Below are 5,897 nucleotides of genomic sequence, written 5' to 3'. Positions count from 1 at the left end.
TCCTCTTCTGATCCAGCTCTCTGCTAATGGCTTGGGAAAGTCGTAGAAGATGCATGAAGGCCAGCGCCGCGGCTCACTAGGCTAATCCTCTGCCTTGCGGCGCCGGCACACCGGGTTCTAGTCATGGTCTGGGCACCGGATTCTGTCCTGGTTGCTCCTCTTCCAGTCCAGCTCTCTGCTGTGGCCCGGGAAAGCAGTGGAGGATGGCCCAAGTGCTTGGGCCCTGCACCCCATGGGAGACCAGGAGGAAGCACCTGGCTCCTGGCTTCAGATCAGCGCAGCTCTGGCCGTGGCGGCCATTTGGGGAGTGAATCAACGGAAGGAAGACCTTTCTCTCTGTCTCTCTCTCTCTCTCACACTGTCCACTCTGCCTGTCAAAAATAAAATAAAATAAAATAAAATAAAAAAATAAAAAAATCCATGAACTGCGTGAGAGATCCAGAAGAAGTTCCTGGCTCCTGGCTTCAGATTGGCCCAGGTCCGGCCTTTGTGGCCATTTTGGGGGTGAACCAGTGGATGGAAGACCTTTATCTCTGTCTCTTCCTCTCTCTGTAATTCTGCCTCTCAAATAAATAAAGTAAATCTTTTTTTTTTTTAAAGAAAAAGGGGCACAGCGGGTAAAGCTGCCACCTGCAGTGCCGGCACCCAACGTGGACACTGGTTCGAGCCCCAGTTGCTCCACTTGCAATCTAACTCTCTGTTATGGTCTGGGAAAGCTGTAGAAGATGGCCTAAGTCCTTGGGCCCCTGCACCTGTGTGGGAGACCTGGAAGAAGGTCCTGGCTCCTGGCTTAACTTGCTGTACCACAGTGCTTGCCTTGCAAAAAACATTCCTGGTGCAAGAAAAAAATTTTTTCATAACATGTAGGAAATATGGAAAAATGATTTTTGTATCAAAATTGACTCATAATTTTAATTTCATCTTTCTATCAACTTTTTTAAATACTTTCATACTGTGAATGGATAAAAACACCATTGTTGTTGTCAAGCCATTATGATGTGGGAGGTTTTTGTTCTGCAACAAAAGCTAGTAAAAACTAACTTACCCAAAGTATGGCATTAATCTTTTTTTTAAAAAAAAGATTTATTTATTTAATTTGGCATGAAAGTCAGAGTTACACAGAGAGAGAAGGAAAGTCAGAGAGAGAGGTCTTCCATCCGCTGGTTCACTCCCCAATTGGCAACAATGGCCAGAGCTATGCCTATCCAAAGCCAGGAGCCAGGAGCTTCTTCCAGGTCTTCCCACATGGGTGCAGGGGTCCAAGGTCTTGGGCCATCTTCTACTGCTTTCCCAGGCCATAGCAGAGAGCTGGATTGGAAGTGGAGCAGCCGGGACTTGAACCAGCGCCTATATGGGATGCCAACTCTGCAAGCGGCGGCTTTACCCACTACATCACAGCACTGACCCTTAGCATTTAATCTTAAAATTATTTTACTACCAACACCTAGGAAAGCCAATCACATTATAACAATTTTAAATTCATTAATTACTTTTCAATTAAGATTTTGAATTAATGGATATAAAATTTGCTTTTATCTTTTTAATTTTATATATGTAGTTTCATTTGAGAGACAGAGTAAGATCTTTTTTCCCCTATTTCACTCCCCAAATGCCCACAACAGCCAGAAATGGGACTGGCTGAAGTCAGGAGCCTGGAACTTGAATCAGGTCTCCCACATGGTAGGGACCCAAATACTTGTGCTCTTATTGCCGCCTCCCAGGGTGTACATTAGCAGGAAGCTAGATCCTAAGTGGTGAAATGGGGAGTCAAACCAGGCATTCTGATACGAGATGTGGGCATCCAAAGCAGTGTCTTAACCGCAAAATCAAATGCCTGCCCCCCAACATTTATTTTTAATTGATCTAGTGCATATTTATAAGGAACCATGTACTGTTTTGATACAGGTGTACATTGAGTAATATTCAGCGTGAACATATCCATTTCCTCACAAATTTTGACATTCCTTTATAAATGCATAAATTCAGAAAGTAGAAAATCTCCAGGACCTCAAAACAAGGGGGATATTGCAAGTGCAAGTTCTTGAAATGATGCTCCACCTATAAATAATAATAAGAAAAAAAGAGAAATTCTGTAAATGAACCTACAAAATATAAGAAAATGGATATTTTCTTAAAGACAAGTGAGAAAAAGGAAATATTAAAAATAAAAGCAGAAATGATCAAACTGAGTAACAGAAAAGTAGAACATGAACCATACTTACTTAATGATATCTATTTGTTTAAAAATGTTTCTTGAGTGTACCTTTTTACCTCTTTGGTCTCTCTCTTACTATTGGGCTTACAAGCTCACTGGTTTAATGTTTACTTTGGGATAAAGAATACATTTTTGGTACCTTAGTAAATTAGCATTTAATAACAGTGAATTCGGGTTATATATAGAAATTATTTAAATTATGAACAAATGTTTATGCTCCTTTAAAAAACAAACACAAAATGTTCTCTATCAGGCACTCTACATCTTGACCATAGAGTTGTCATGATCTTGGTCAGTTTTCTAGCTGAGGGTTGCAACCTACTAAGAAGTCAGTTTAGGCCTTCTGCTCTGATTCCAAGATGGGGAAACCCTTCACCAACTTCATGTGCAAAAAGGACTTTCAACTGCTCCCAAACCCAATATTGAAAAAGTATGGATGCAGAGCAGAAAATATCACAAGAAGAAACAAGAATTGACACAACACTATCTTTTTTAAAAAAGATTTACTTACTTATTTGCAAGTCAGACTTACGGACTTGTTTGGAGTTCACTCCCCAAATGCCTGCAATGGGTGCAGGAGCCCAAGCACCTGGGCCATCCTCCACTGCTTTCCCAGGCACATCAGCAGGGAGCTGGATAGGAAGCAGAGCAGCAGGGACTGGAACATGTTGGCGTCGCAGGCAGTGGCTCAATCACTACGCCACAATGCCACTGATACTTATCTTAAAGAACAAGAATCTTATGATGATAATAGGTTGCTTATCGGGGATGAATGTGTGAAGAAATCACTTAATCTCATGTATGAGGCCCCCATGGGAGCTAAAAAAGAAAACAAAGTGGAAGAAGAAACAGGAGAGATTGAATATAAATTCGAATGGCAGAAAGGAGCCCCTTGAGAAAATATGCCAAAGATGACATGAACATCAGAGCTCAGCCCTTTGGTATTCAGATTGGAAGTGTGAGGTGCAGTGAATATCACAAGTGGGGTCACATCAACACAGAGAATGTCCTTTGTTTGGTCTTTCTGGAATCAATGCAAGTTCAGTTCCTACTGACAGCTCAGGGCCATCGATGCACCCCTTAGAGCAAATAGCAGAAATGAGAAACAGTGGGTTTGCACTGAAGTGAAATGTGCTGGGGAGGAACTTGACCGCAAATGATCCATCACAGGAGTATGTTGCAAGTGAGGGTGCAGAAGATCCAGAAGCTGAATTTTTTTTTTTAAGATTTTTTTATTTCTTTGAAAGGCGGAGTACAGAGAGATCTTCTATCCTGTGGCTCACACCCCAAATGGCTGAAACAGCCAGGGCTGGGCCAGGACACAGCCAGGAGCCAGAAGCTTCTTCCTGATTTCCCACATGGGTGCAGGGATGCAAGGTCTTGGGCCATCTTCCACTGTTTTCCCAGACACATTAACAGAGAATTGGGTCGGAAACCGGCACCCATATGGGATGCCGGCACGCAGGCAGAGGATTAACCCACTGCACCACAGAGCCAGCCCCTGGAAGCTGAATTTTTAAAGTCCCTACCAACCAAACAAAATCAGAAATTTCCCCAGAAATTGGATTGACTTGAGAAGAAAAAAAAAAGATAAAAAAATAGAAGAAAAAGCTTCAGAAGAGCAGAAGTAAACAGAAAAACATTAAACACAAATCCTCCTTCCCTCCTCCTCTTCTTCTTCCTCCTGTTCCTCCTCTTCTTCTTCCTCTACCGAGACTTTGGAAAGCAGTAGTGAGGGTGAGAGTGACAGCAAAGGGAAGAAAAGAGAATAGAAGAAAAGAAAGAAAAACAAGTGTTCAGGGATTAACAATGATTCCCAAGAGATGGACAAGGCTAAGAAGAGGAGACTTTGTGAAGAACTTTCTAGCAATCCCAGCTAGGAAAAACCCAAGGCAAAGTCTGGATGTTTAAAACAGGATCATTCTGGGGAGAACAGCAAATGGTGCCATTCCGATTATGACAGAAAGTCCAGAAGCCATAACCATGGCCCAGAAGAGAGAAGTTCTGAAAGACAGGGGAGCGGCAGAGGCCAGCGCAGGGACGAGAGGAGGAGAAGCTGAAGCCCCTGTCCTGGTGGTTACAAGCAGAAGGAGGCAGGAAAACGGCCACAGTGAGGTCCAGGGAAGAGCGGAAGAGAAGAAATGGTGCAGAAGCCACGGCCACACAAACACAGAGGCGAAAACACACGCAGAGCTCTCGGGAGATAAGCGCTCCAAAGTGCCACACCAGCGAAGCAGAAGCAGAGACTAGAGAACGCGCAACAATTACCTGGGAATTAAATTATCCTCATTTTCTTATTCAGTACCTTTAGCTAGGGCTAACTTATGTACTATGTGTTTCTAATTAAAAAAAAAAAATCAGCTTAGTGTTATACTTAACATTTAAAATTTAAAAAGAACAGGATTGAAAATTTCAAAGTGCAATGAATATAGTACAGATAAGTACCATTTCATGAAACGTTAGTGCTTTTTTGTTTTGTTTTGTTTTGTTTTGTTTTTTTAAAGATTTATTTATATATTTATTTGAAAGGCAGATGCAGAGAGAGAGGTCGGTGTTCCATCCTCTCGTTCATTTCCAAAATGGCTGCAACAGCCAGAACTGAGCAGATCCGAAGCCAGAAACCAAGAGCTTCCTCCGGGTCTCCTACGTGGTTGCAGGGGCCCAAGGACTTGGGCCATCTTCTACTGGTTTCCCAGGCCATAGCAGAGAGCTGGATCAGAAGTGGAGCAACCAGGACTTGAACTGGTGTGTCGCTTCCCCTCTTCGTGGAGGAACGACACAGGACCCTGCGCTGTTCTTTTGTCTGCTCGGCCCTCCCCGGGTTTGCTGCTGGTTCTTCCCGGGTTGGCTACTGTCCCTTCCACCTCCGTGGAAGGGCGGTTCCCCCTGCCACTTTCCCCACTTCCGCGGGGGAGTGGCACACCGCCGGCCGGCTCTCTCGGGGGCTGCTCAGATGTTCCTCAGGTGTTCCTTCAGATAGATGTTCCTGGTGCATGTTGTCTCTCTCCTCCTTTATAGTCCTCTTCCACCAATCCCAACTCTGCTACCCACACGCCAAGTACGCTGCTCTCCTCCAATCAGGAGCAGGTCCTGCTGTTTATTGGTTGAACTGGAGGCAGCTGTATAGAAGCTGTTTACTCCTCTCCCAGCGCCATATTGTGGGAGAGCAGATGCATAGAATAAGTCTTAATTCGAGTAACAGTCTAGTCCCAGTTGCTCCCCACACTGGTGGCCATATGGGATGCCGGCACTGCAGGCGGCGGCTTTGCCTGCTACACCACAGCGCCGGGCCTGAAACATTAGTTTTAATTCTGTAATCTATATGTGTCCTAGGATCAGATAAAAGTATTTTCCACCTAGGGGAGGAGATTTGTCATCATTTTCTGAACATACAAGAATGAAGAAGCATGAATATGTATGTAGCTTACATAGATGAGTAGGAGAGGCCTTCCTCCTTCTCTTTTGCTACACTCTGGACACCCCCTAACCCTTGCTATAAAAACGCTGCAAATGCTTCTCAGGGGTGCAGCTTATGTAGAGAACCTTTTCCATTGTCTTCTTTACTTGCCACAAGTAAATGAGGCCTTTCTGTGAGCAGTTCCTATGTAAGGCTGTTTATTTGGTGACACCCCAAGCAAAAAGACCTCTTGTGTCCTCAAATACAAGGGACCCTTTATCTTCA

The 5,897-nt window shown here is 44.0% G+C and overlaps 1 pseudogene; it reads left to right on the top strand.

Annotated features, from left to right (window-relative positions):
• The first annotated feature begins 2,574 nt into the window (after window positions 1-2,574).
• Window positions 2,575-4,275, top strand: LOC100358330 (corepressor of RBPJ and splicing regulator-like; annotated as a pseudogene).
• Window positions 4,276-5,897: the final 1,622 nt, after the last annotated feature.

The sequence above is a fragment of the Oryctolagus cuniculus genome, chromosome 2 (assembly GCF_051225735.1).
Source record: "Oryctolagus cuniculus isolate XC-2025 breed Fujian yellow rabbit chromosome 2, ASM5122573v1, whole genome shotgun sequence".
Classification (NCBI taxonomy): Eukaryota; Metazoa; Chordata; class Mammalia; order Lagomorpha; family Leporidae; genus Oryctolagus; species Oryctolagus cuniculus.
This window is presented reverse-complemented; position numbering and strand designations above follow the sequence as displayed.